Source organism: Dreissena polymorpha, unplaced genomic scaffold (assembly GCF_020536995.1).
Source record: "Dreissena polymorpha isolate Duluth1 unplaced genomic scaffold, UMN_Dpol_1.0 chrUn025, whole genome shotgun sequence".
NCBI classification, from domain to species: Eukaryota; Metazoa; Mollusca; class Bivalvia; order Myida; family Dreissenidae; genus Dreissena; species Dreissena polymorpha.
In genome coordinates, this window is record NW_026273339.1 from 55,034 (window position 1) to 69,083 (window position 14,050).

The window sequence follows — 14,050 nt, forward strand, 5'->3', positions numbered from 1 at the left end:
TCCTTTTTGCCAAGAACATTAAATAACATTTCACTAGATGATTTGAAAAATGTGCCTATTTCTAAAGAGCTCAATTTCTGTCCTGGCTTGGAAACCATTAGCGATCGCAACGATAAATTGTTAGGTTATTTCCAGTATCCGGTGTATTTCTTCATCATTTGGTGCATTTAATCAGGAAATACGTCGTAACTGATTTTTTGTGGCACGAACTATTATCTAGTACTACTTTTGTCTTATCAAACTGATTAAACCCTGTGTGCATAGCGAGCTTGTTGTTAAGCGAATGGGACTTTCTTTAAATTTGAATCAATATTTTTCAAATTTTCGAAATAAGAGATATTACACTGTTTAACTAAAAATATACTTTGAAAAATCTAAAAGAATACAGCAACAGAAGCAAAATGATTAAAAGTGTGTGGTTTCATAATGTGATTATGGGATATCGATTAAGTGTAAACTTATCTGTATAACTGGATAATGATTTAAACAAATTATCATTATATGAATCACATACCCGTTATTATAGCAATAAAAGATAAATGGCGTTATGCGATCAAAACTGTTGTAATTGTTTTTCTTTTCTAACCATTCAAGATATTATGGTTTCGCAACAAATCGATAATACTTTCATACAAGTGAAGTCGCTTGTGCTAGATCAGCCTTAATTTTTAAAATACCTTTACGTTGCGGTTTGAACTCATGTTGGTCATTGATTGAATGATCAATGTAATCGCCACATTGCGAATCAGTTCGATTGTCTTTACAAATATACTTCTTAACAAGTGTATTCTCGTCTGTCTTTAGCTGTCGCACTTCCGGATCCGTTCCACTACTGCTGCTCTTCGAATCCGCCTTTGGGCGACGAAGGGAACCATTGCATTTCTCAAGCTCTTGTAGTGCAACATGGTGGGCGTCTGTTTCAGTTAATGTATGATGCAGCGTTGACGTAAATCGATGTGAAACACCGTAACGTAGTCTGCTTTTTCCCGATGCATTACAAGTAAAACAGTACCATATTCTTTTGATTATGTCAATGAAGCTTCTCCTGAACTTTTGGCTCATGGCTGTATAAATTATTGGGTTTAAACAACTATTTATAAAGCCACAGAAATGTGTTATTAGCATTGTAAAGATGAAGTTTGATTTTCTCAGGAAACTGTCGTGCTGCAGTTGACTGATAATGTTTACAAGGTAGAAAGGAGTCCAGGACGCTATGAAGGTCAGGGCAATCACCACCACCATCTTTGCAACCTGTGGACGGTATCTAAAATCTGAGTACTAATAAATAGGATTATATGAAAGGAATATTAAATATCGGATTGTTTGTCTAGAGCTGACAATGCAAATTTTGAAATATATGGATAACCTTTAAAAATATCAGCTTATTTTCCCATATCTGCCTTTATCCGCGTAACGCTAGTTCTCAAGCATATTAACCTTACTAGTATTCAGATGTATATTTCAGATGTATATGTGAACGTATCCCGTTTCCACACACGCAAGTAATCTTGTTTTAATCAACACTATTATTAATGAAGAATTGCAGAAAAATCATACATTGCCTAGATATTTGAACTAACGAATACTCTTATATTATTTAAACTAAATATTGTATACTAAAGAGAATGTTACCTGAGTGTATAATTGTTATTAGTATAGTAAAAAAGCCATAGACTTACGTGGTACAATTTTTCAGTAAATGCCATTATTTTGTTTATGAATTGTGAGATACTTACTATTATCTGCATTTAATATAATACTAATACTACTACTACTAATAATAATAATAATAATAATAATAATAATAATAATAATTAAATAATCTGATTTAATATGCATTTATACTGTTTTTTAATAAGAATAAATCCATATTATACCCCATGGTATATGCTGGTATCAGATTTGAGTTATATATCTTAGATAAGGATACTTGTTCGGATAAGATAAACACAGATTTAAAAGCAGGTTTATGAATAGTATAATAAGCAAATTCAAAATATGTCTGTGATTAAATGTATCAATTAAACAAAAGTTACATGCAATACATAATTTCCGATTTTTTTAAAAGTAAAGCAGCACATATATAATTAAAAGTACTTGCCTTCCGTTTATTTTCTTCTTGTCGTCTGCAAGATTCTGTTCGAGCAATAGCAGCGCTTTCTGGAAGTATCGGCTTTAGGAGACTGACGGCAATCTTGATGCACGTAATCAGGATCATCGCGCTTGGAATAACGTAAATTACACAGAACAACGCCAGGAAATAGCCTTTACGAAACTCGCCGACCCGGGCGATGTCGCCATGTATTGCTATATCGATATCATTAAAGCGGTCATTACAGATTTCTCGTGATATAGAACCGACGTCACTGTGAATAGTAAATGCGTAACTTTTGCTGAAAACGTAAGGTCCGGCCACGATGAACGGTAGTATCCATGTAACAGCGATAATTTTCTTTGTCCTCGATTTGCTGTTGACTGTCATTGCAGAGAGCGGGTGAACTATTGCATAATACCTGAAAAAACACCATTAATAATGCATCATGTATGGTAAAAGCTATGCATTTATGGTATATTCAACTTTTATGATGTTGATCCAAATTTTTCTGAACGTCTGCATTGCACAGTCATGTAATATTATTGCAATGAACTCATAAACAGTAAAGACAAACAATTGTACTATCATCGTTTGGTGTAGAATACCATGCATAAAACATGTAAAATGCCAATCTCCACGCAGAGTTGTCGTTCCTTGCTCTCACATACAACTCTGCGTAAGGCTCAGCCTGCCATTTTGTCTACCAAATAGGTAAAACCGAACAAACGCATTCAATGTATATTTGAGTGGATATTTAAGATCGCATGCATTAAATTAAGAAATATGACTTTTAAGTTTACGATAAATCGTGCAAAAACTTGTGAGTTTTAATGCAACTCTTTGGAATTATTTTATTGCCCATTTACACAGATGGAATCATTCCACGCTCTTCACAAATGTAAACAATTGTACATATTTTTTATTGAGTGACGTTAGGCGTTGCTTCGACGTATTTTTGTATGTTGGTTTCTTAACATAAAAAAACATATATAAGATATCATGGTATGAGATGGTTTTCTTTTTAGCAGTGAATGTAATGTAACCGTCGTGCAAGAGATTGTTTAGTATACTGTAACCTCAATGATGAACGCTTGGAATGATCATGACATGAATGAGACTCTTTCATATCAGTAGTCCGTTCTGAGCCCAACACAGAGGTGAATGTAATGTAACCGTCGTGCAAGAGATTGGTAAAATGCATGTAAATATTAAGTCAATACCACACACAAGGCTACACTATACTATATCGATTCTCACACGATTCCTCTAGAATCCTCACATCTTTCTATATTGTATATTTACCCGTCGATATAACTTACTTCGAACAATAATAAAAACTAACAATGCGTTTCATTTATAAAACTTTGGCGAATGAAATAAGGTTAAGTGATAGCACTCAGAGATAAAACATAAATAATGTTCATTGATTCTGTAATGCATGTTACATGATAACAAAAACAACGTAAACACAATTTAATATTAGGGATGTTTTATGTAAATGTAATTATAACTTTCATTGTAAAATATATGTCGATGTTTTGTTCCAATATTTTCTATGCGACAAGTAAGTTTTAAACGCTTTGTTTGATTGAGAGGTTTCGATAACGTTTGCTGTACTTTACAATTTTAAAGAATTGTTCTAAACTTTCCAAAACAGCAGTCTCCGCCCATAGTTATTGGAGAATAACATTTGCTTTCCTCCTTTGTAAATCGAAAACAAACTGCGTTTCGTTATTTATATCGTACTTTGTGCAGATTAACAATCAAAGAATATGTATAAAAAGTATCAACGTATAAATAAAACGAACTTTCACAAGTAATTTGTCTTCAAACTTGTTAATGCCTCATTTTAATGATTTATTAGCATGTTCATGTTTTAATATTGTAAAGCACCACTCGTATGTTAATTTTGTTTATATATTATATAAGTGCAAGGGGTTCCATTCACGTTATTGTACGCAACTAACTACCGTATATTTAACAATTTAATGCCCTAGTGTATTGTTTTTCTTAGCAAATGCAGAACGTCGTTTAATCGATTTTCTTATAATTCAACAAGGCGCCCACTAAACGTGTTGATAATAAATGCCCAGAAGCTATCAATTATATTACGAGAGTCACACAAAAGTGTGACAAGTTAACAGCGTTTAATGAAACAGGAAATTACACAGGAATTTATGGAAGGGAATATCCTCCAGTCCATTCATGTTACCAAATGACAATTACATATTGCTAAATAACAATTGCATACTGCTTAATGACAATTGCATTTTGCTTTATTTTATTTGATACAAAATAACTGCGCTTTCCTTGCGAATTTATGTTTGTTTCTATCGGTTAGTGAAATATTGCTTGCATACTTCTTTTTAATGTTTACTCGATGTAAGTAAATCATGTATTCTTGCGAGTAAATGAATTCATTATTTCTGTAAAAATGTTCATGTGGCTATCTTCTTGTTGCTGAAAGTTCTATTATCATTTCAGTACTTAGTAATGCTAGAAAATGGCATACTGATTGTAAGTTCTACTAAGCGAAATGAATACGCACAAGGCAGCAGCAAACATGAAGTAAGCCGAATGCCAAATGCATTAAGACGAATGCATTAGTAATACTGAATTCATACACGACGGAGAACCAGAGTTTTCAGTAGTTTTCGGTAGTTTTCGTAAAAGGTTAATATTTATAACGGTGTTGTATTATATATCTACCAGATGAATTACTCTACCGCGTCGTTTCGAACGTATTTTCCACTGTTCTTATTCAGGTAAAGTTTACTTGTTTATTGTACAGTTTTATTAGGTAAATTGCATACGATTACAAGTAATCCCCATTACGAAAGTTGAGTTGTCATTTGGTTTGTGATTAAGGTCTATTTAAAGTTAATGGACGTAATATTGTTTTCAATTACTCGTCAAACGTCCCATATAGTATCATTGTAACGAAGGTGGGCTACGATGATCAAAACGTCTAACTCTTGGCTTGTTTGAATTTAACTATTTATTTCATACTATTTGCATAGCATATCTTCGTAACACTGTCTTTATTTAATCAAATCGGTTGATACCTAGGTTGGTAAAATTGTATCTTATTCAAATTATTCATTTTAATTGTTTTACTAGTTTATCCCCAATAAGGCATGGGAATTCATATATAGAGCTAATTAAAATGGAAAGCAACGTGAGAAAATAATTATGCATAGTTACCTCATTAACGAACAAAAATAATAATGTATTTTTGAATTAAATGGTTTCTCTTTTTCATTTCAAATAATTATATTTCTCATACCGTTTTATACTATTATCAATATATGTTGACCATCTTACACCTATTTCTGTATATTGGGTAAGCGATGACTTTGGATAGGTACCAGTTGATCAAAAAACGGGTATTAGTTGACCAAAATAGGTTTGAATTGACCACAGTACGGGTTGAACAGTTACCTAACAGGTGTCTTCAAACAGACACATTTAATGAAGATTTTTCTTTTATACACTAAAATGGCAGATCGATCTTGTTTTTCTATGCATCTAAAATGTGTAGCTCAGTGACTCAGTCAGTTTTTTACAGTTTGTAACTCAGGGGTCCTGGGTTCGATTCTCACATGCGGTGCTGATTTTTTTTCATAGGAGTTTCCTCTGGCGAGACTGCAGAACCCTAGCTGAGTACTGGTGAAACCCAGGATGCATAATTAAATGAATCTTTGCCTTAATGTTAGTTAAATACACGGGCATAAACACCATACAAACAAACACATAAAGATGTTAGTAAAGGTAGGATAATAGTGAAAATTTCCCATAAAGATGGTACTTAGATGATCAAAGCAGATAAGATCATATTTCTGTGAAAACAGTGTAGAAACTTAGATTAGCAAGTGTAATATCTGACTGCGTAACAGTTATAATCTATTGAATCTATCATTATTCTACATAATGGTGACTTGTTTTTATAAATAAAAAATAACGCACATGAATACATTTTCAGATATGAGCTAACAGCAAAGAGCAGCTGCTCTTTTAAGACAGGCAGCAGAATTGTTGAATGTCAACACAAGTGACAGGAGTACACAATACCAGCACCTGCATCAGTAACCTCTGTCAGTAGCACTAGTGCTGCAAAGGCACTTTTTGCACCCGACAGTAAAAGAAGGAGGCATGGACAAGCAAATGCAGGTACTGTTGCAGTGCCAGCACTAGACTTTTATACCCAGGTGTAATAAGTTAGGCATCACAAAAGAGGCCCTGGCCTGTGCTAGATATTTTGGAACTACAGTTTATACCACACTTATTCTTTTTTAATATAAAGATGTCTATTGTTTCATAATATTTATGCATATATATCTTACTTAAAGAAGCCATTTATTATTAAATACTTCCTAATTATTGTTTAAAAGACCTTCCTGTACTTTCTTTTTTTCTGGAACCCTCCTACATAATTAATGATTAGGACAAATGCTTTTAGCAGTTAACTCTTAGTAGGTTTATGGTTTGAGTTCGAGAGTTTAGGATATTTAAAACAATTTTGAATAAAAAAAAAATTCCCAAGTGTACCCGTCCATTGCTTCAATATAGAAAATCAGATTCCACAACACGGCATTTATAAGTACTGTATACAAATAAACATGTGTATCGAGTTGAGTCAGATTCAAACTGCAAAGGTTATACCTGTAACTCTGATGGTATCAGCTATATAATAAAAATGTTTTTTGCCCTTAAATCCAAGGCCAATAATTATAATAAGTTATTAGTTATAGAATTGCATACACTTCATGTTTCTTAATAAGACCTAAGCTCTTGCATGAGTCAAGCTAAATATTAAATGATTTCAACCTTAACAAGACAAATGTTTTGCATTCACTTCCCTACTGTAAATGCAGGTCCCTGGTTACAACTAATGACCACCTGTTGAAGGAGCTAGATGAAACCCGAGAGAGACACCAGCACTGAGTTGAATCAGATTAAGTGGAGCTACAAGCAGCTCAAGATAAACCTTCAGAGACCAGTCTAAATGTTCTGATAATGATAATAGAGTGTGTTTTGTGTTTTGTTGCTAAGAATTTGGCTGCTCTGTATCCAATATCTGAAGTGGTATTTTATTAAGATTTAGAAAAAATAAGGCTTTATGCATGTGTGTGAAGTGTCGTCCCAGATTAGCTTATGTTGTCCACACATGATTATCTGGGACAACTCTTTCGGCCTAGACTGGGATTTTTTTCAAAATACTTTTTTTTAACGAAAAATCTCATAAAACCAGAAAGTGTCTTCCCTGATTAGCCTGTTCGGACCGTACAAGTTAATCTGCGACGACACTTTAGGAACATGCATTTAACCCCATTTTCCCAGAGCAAGGGTCAATTGTATTTATTTCCTTTCAATATTCCCCTTTATTTAGGATCATACAGATTCTAAATGCCTATTTATTGTAAGCTGAATATTCAGTCATAACCAAAAAGTGTCATAAGATCTTTGTTGAGACAGGACCCTGAATTCTAGCATTTAAGGTAGCGCACCTCTAATGGGCACATATCCAAATATAATTTAATTAATTATTTTCTTAATCAGCATCATTTTACTGAACTACAAGCAAATTTGTAGGTAGGTTTTCCATGCTTTTTAAAAAAATATACCGTTTTTTTCAAAACCACCCCCACGCTCAGCTTTTGTACGGTTTATTTTCACCCCTGGGGTATATAAAAGTTCCATAATTCATTCAAATTTCCAAATATGGGCATGCTGTTGGTGTGTATAGATGCAGTAAAGGTGTTTAAAATTTAAACAAGATAAAATAAGTATTCTTTTACAGACATTTATTTTTTACAAATTTTTATCTATGGAAGAGCGCCATGAAATGTAAGTGATTTCAGCCAAGTAAAAATTGGGTCGGTTAAAAACAAAGTGTCATAAAATTCAAAATAGTATCATTTAAGTTATATTTTAAACATAGTTTTTATAGAAACACTATATACAGCAAAAATACCAAGAAATAGACAGATTTACCGTTTACTTTTTTAAATTAAAATAAAAATGCAACATGCATCATTCGTATTTTCAGCAGTAAATCACCCACTTTAGCCATAACGTTGTGTTAATTTTAAAAATTGAAGGATGTGCATTAAAATTTCAACATATTAAACAAAAAACATAGCATATATGCTACATTAAATCAAATTACGTTAGAAAAGAAATAAAACGTGTCGCAAAAAGTATGCGATGTCGGCAGGATTCGAACATGCGCGGGAAGATCCCAAAAGATTTGTAGTCCATCGCCTTAACCACTAGGCCACGACAACTTCACGTTTGTGCAAGCTTAAATTAGATATCCATAAGTTAACAGGTAAAAAGGCTCGCCAATCTTTGAAGAAATCGCGAAATCGTATTTTTTCAGATGATATTTGGATCAAAGTCAATATTTATTGTGAAAATAATGTATTCTAAAGGAATTACGTAAACATATAACAAAATTCGAACTTTGAAAAAAAAATGCATCTCTCGGAAATAACCGATCATTGAAGATCGGCAATGATCGTAAAATAAATCGAGGGAAATCATTAGAGGTGCGCTACCTTAATGAGGTTATGTGCTTTTTCGCACTTATTCTATGTCCTTTATAAGTAAAAGGTGAACACTAGCAACAATGTAATTTGCTACCAAAATGTTTTCCATATATTACTTCTTTTACATGAAAGACGTTAAAGTTTGGCAAACAAACTGACAGGTAACAATCAGTTTATTTATTGTGCCTCCAGGCATTTACATATAACCAGACAGTAGTGCAATCTCACATGTATATATATGTAGGGTTTTAACTTATATTGCACCAGTTTATAGATTGTTTTGAAAACAATTGTATGATCATGGTGAAGTTACATATTTCTAGTCATAAGCAGTATGTGTGGGATACACTAGCAACAGGACCGGTGGGATCATTTTGTTTTCAGATGATGTTTATGTAATGTGTGTTTCATCCTAATATTTATTTAACCATTATGCCATGTAATACATATATTTTCTAATAAAATTGTTAAAAAAAGGTTATTCAGTATTTAGATTATTTTGACACGCTATTTCATGATGGATGGCTTCATCCACAGTCATTACAAGACACACAACAACAACATAATTGAGCCTCGGTCTGGGAAAATGGGTCTTAATGCATGTGTGTCAAGTGTTAATCAGGGCAAATCAGTGATGAAAATTTCGCTAAATGGAATTTTTTGATAAAAAGAAGTCTCTGCCGGAAAGTGTTGTCCCTGATAAGCCTGTGCTGACGGTACAGGCTAATCTGAGACAACAGTTTGAGCACATGCATTGGAGTCCAATTTTCCCAGAGCCAGACTCAAATGTTAAAGCAATGCCCGTTAAATTAAGAATTATATCCAATGACAAAATAGTGGTTTGCTATTTATTGAAAATCTGATAATTGTTCAAATAAAAAAGATTTATTCATTATTTACAACAAGATGCAATTATCTTTCAAAAACAACAACAACAACACAATTGGCATTTCATGTAAAAGCTATTCACACTAGATGATAAATTAAACTGGTATTTATGATAAACAATACCATACTAAAGAAGCACAGACAGTTCTCACTATTCTATTCACAGCAATTGATATTGAATTCAACAACAACTAGAAATGGCGCGGCAGAGGCCGATGCGTATCCCCACGCCGCATGTTTGACCCAGGGGGCACCCAAGCGTTGGTAATGGGAGCCATGCATAGTTGAGATTAACTTCTTCATTTCTACACCGATTCACTTCCAATTGATACTGAATATCTCTTATAACAATACGGTCAATGTCTTCGTTTGAACATGGCATATCTTTTTTATTGCATAAATCGATTCCGCGTAGAATGGCATTTAAGAAAATGTATGGTTATGGGGGTCTCTATGTGCAAAATGCTGCATTTTTTCGCTTAAAGTTGTTATTATAAAGGGAAACTATTTAGTATATTATGACCTCCAAGCAAAACAATAGGCATTATGTAGACGGGTAAGTGTTTTACCCTATCCCCGCTTCTTTACGGAGGATTCCAGAGATAGTCGATGTATCACGGTTGATACCGGAGATTTTGATTTTGATGTTTAGAGTGATCTCCCGGCAATAGTAATTTACGCTGCAATTTGTGCTGGAATTAGGTATTTTACTACTGGTTCCCATTTTCGCATTGTGAACTATTTATAATGGCGGTGTATTCAAATACGAAGACTTATTTAAATCAGAGACGCACTAACAATCGACGTAAGAAGTAATAGATCCACAAAGATATTATCAGCTTGTTAAATTCAGTAGCAACATAGCCAAATGCACACAGTTAAACAAAGAACGCCGTTAGAATAAGCATTAATACACATTCCAAAAGTTTAACTGCAGTTGTCAATAACACACACGAAGTAAAGATATATATGAGGTTATTATAAACTTATCAACATGTGTCAATGAGATGAAGTGTTTGCATCGCAAATGTAACTAAGCAAAATGCAACTTACATGTATAAAAAAGCATATGCTAGTAGTTAAAATGAGAATGTCATTTAACATTATGCATGGACTGGCGGATATTCCCTTCCATAGGAATTAGGTACACCTTTTGGCAATATGATGACAATTTATCGTAATAAATTCGTCTGTCTGGTTAGTACTGTGGTTTATACACGCTTTTCCCCTAGTCGACTCCGGTTGAGAGCTATGGTAACAGCGTTTATTTTACATTTTACCACTTAAATACGTAATTGTACTCATGTGTAGTCCCTTAGAAAGTTAAATTTAATTAAAGACCTTTCTTACTAGATTCAAGTTTTAAAGCCGTCAGTTTCAACCCTTAGATACTGATAAGCAAGAAACCGCATACAACCTGAACCGACTGCGAGTTACTTGAAGGATGTTCTAGTTTTATAATGTTTGCATATAGCCATTTTCACTTAGTCGTTAAGCAGGAAAGTGTTAAAGACCGACACATGTAACATCGTTTATGTAGTTTCCTCATTGATCAGACATACACATGTAAATATATGCAGTTATTAAGACTTAACTTACATTGTCTGTATATCATTAAATTAATAGACACACTTGGTCATCGAGTGATATACTTTTATAAATACTGTATTCGTAACATTTAATGTTTATATGTAAAATTGATTTTATTGGATATTTTGCGATCCGTGAAACTGGTGTACCCTTCACCCATTAAGGCTTTGAAACAACCGTTTCGTGACTATACTACATTATTAAACCACGGGTTAATTCAATCTATACTTTTCTTAGAGAAAATTGCTTCTAGTATACATGTAAAGACTAGCGGATTTGTCCATAAGAATGATCTTACATCACTGAACAAATGTATGAAGCACTGTAGACAAGACATATTTATTTAGTCTGTGAATGCATGCATGGTGTAAATGAGTAAATTTCGTGTATGCATGTTATTTTCAAATCTGAATATTATTTATTAATGAGGCCATGCAAAACTAGTTATATAGCACTTATATTTATGATTACTATTGTAAAGTTTCTATTATGGTATGTGATGTTCCTAAAATGTCTACGTAAGTTGATTCCTTAGTTTTAAAAATACATATTATATACATGCGGTATATTGCTTGCTTTTAAATACCGAATTTAAGTAAATGCACTGGTCGTGGTTGGGGCTATAACAATTCAATAAGATTTAGGCATTATAATTTCAGAAATACTGATCATGTGTCAAGTACTGTGAACGATGGAAAATATGTATTTAAATACAGTGTATAACCTACATTCACATATTTTATTTTTCTAATACAGGATTTAATAGAAATGTATTTTACCATGTGTTATTATTTGTCGTTAAACATCAATAACATAAAATATGGTACCTCTCTATGGAGATGGCGGCGAGTGTAAGGACGCTGGCAAACACGAACACCGGAAGCAGATAGTAGACGACGGAGCAGAGTCCGTCACTGCGGAATATGTGCCACCGGCAGGGGCGGTGTACTCAAGCAGCTTGAGAGGAATCACAAGGGCCGCAACGAGCAGGTCAGAGACAGCAAGGTTCACGATGTAGTAGTTGGTCACTGTGTGCATGTGCGAGTTGATCCACACTGTCCAGATCACCAGTAGATTGCCTAGCAACGCCAGCACTGTTATTAGCATGTAAAGAACGATCATGAGGATTACAACCAAACTGTTCTGCGTTAGGTCCCTATGGTAGTCGTTCTGAAAAATGCACACGTCCGCATCAATGTCCAGCTGGTCCTTGTGGTATTCATATGGAACCATAGAGCTATTTTCAAGTGAAATATTGAAATCCAGAGCCATATTTTTGAACACAACCGAAAAACGTTTTTCAATATACAAAGGCTGATAAATAAAGAACCTTCCTTTACTTAAAAAAATGAATTTCTCAGGTTAATGTTATATTTTCATACTAGCACGTATATGTGACCGTCATTTTAGCGTTCTTGTTCAATATGTTCCCAGAGAAATACTGCGGCTACCAAATTCGTAGCAGTTCAATTGCCCTCGTCTGGCAGCCTCCTTACCATTGGTGGAAGATAAATCCAATATTATATGCGATGGCTCCACAAGCTCGGGAAATTAAAGCATAGATTACGAAAAACATCGATCGCTTGTTAAATCTTGATTAATTCCTTATGGTTGCAAAAACAATATTTTTCGGTATATTGGTTTCCTTATATAATATGCGAAGAACATAAATCACATCGAAATTGAAACTGTCAAACAAGTTGCAAGAGTTTATTTGTTTTCTAAAATGACTGATAAGGCGGAATCAAAATATCTACAAAATATAGTTTAACACAAATCTCACTTTCTTATAAATAAATATTTCATTTGGTATTAAAACGAACACGGTATTTGCTTAACAGGAACTATTTTGAATACGAGACAGTCGCCACATGTTTAACACGGCTTAAGTGTACATAAAGGAGTTGACGATGGTCATTAAATTGTAGATAAGGCTCCAGTGAACATAACCTCAAACAGAACGTGAAGATAAGTTCGACATTAAAAGTATATATTTAAATTTATTGCGATGTATACTGCTTGGCAGCGACCCAAAGCTAATAGATGTGTTTTGTAACATTCAGCAATACAATTGTCAGAGAGAATATTTAAAAGCGATTATATGTAAATCAAACAGTAAATAAGCCTTCTGTAAAATGTGCACTCTATTGGCATCCATCTTAAGTACGTTTTTAAGGTGTTAATTAGCACAAGAATAATATCAATTGTGTATATTAAAATCTTAATTACTTAACCGTTTAAACTCCATAAAAAGTAACGTTCATGAATAAAGGTCTATATTAAATACTGAAGTGTTTTTCAGCATGGGTACCAATCACAATATGCAGAAGTTGATTTTTCAGATCATGTTTCACGTGCATTAAAGGTTAAACAAGATCTGTTAAAACGCCGTCATATATATGAAACACGATGCATACTATTTCCGATCATATAAATATGATATAAGATATATTATATTTTTACATCCAAATATCAAAGAAGAACTAAGATCTTTGCCAATTCGAGTGTTTGAATACATGCATCACTTAATAGTATTTAGTGCATTACACAATTGACTTTATATGTGTAATGTATCAAAACGGAACGCATATGTCAAGTGCTTTTGTTTTTTCTCAGTTATCTCTTGTCGCTTTGAAATAGTATAATTCAATAGAGACAAATTTTAGCAGGTATCAATTAAGCAAACAATGTCATTTAAAACAATGCAACTATTTGTTTTTTTGCGTTTGATTAGAAGCTAACACATATTTGATGTTATCTGTTGACCATATTACAAAGCGTTGTACCTGGAAGCGTATACATCATCAAACAGAATGATGGCACCTCACCAATCATTCATGTGTTTTAATTTGTCAGGACATTTCTTAATATTCACTGCCCCAATGCTATATAGTAACCTTTGTATTGTGTTGTATACATATAGCCT

General features: G+C 33.5%; 1 pseudogene; it reads right to left on the reverse strand.

Annotated features, from left to right (window-relative positions):
• Positions 1–547: 547 nt before the first annotated feature.
• LOC127863669 (QRFP-like peptide receptor) lies at positions 548–12,396 on the reverse strand (annotated as a pseudogene).
• Positions 12,397–14,050: the final 1,654 nt, after the last annotated feature.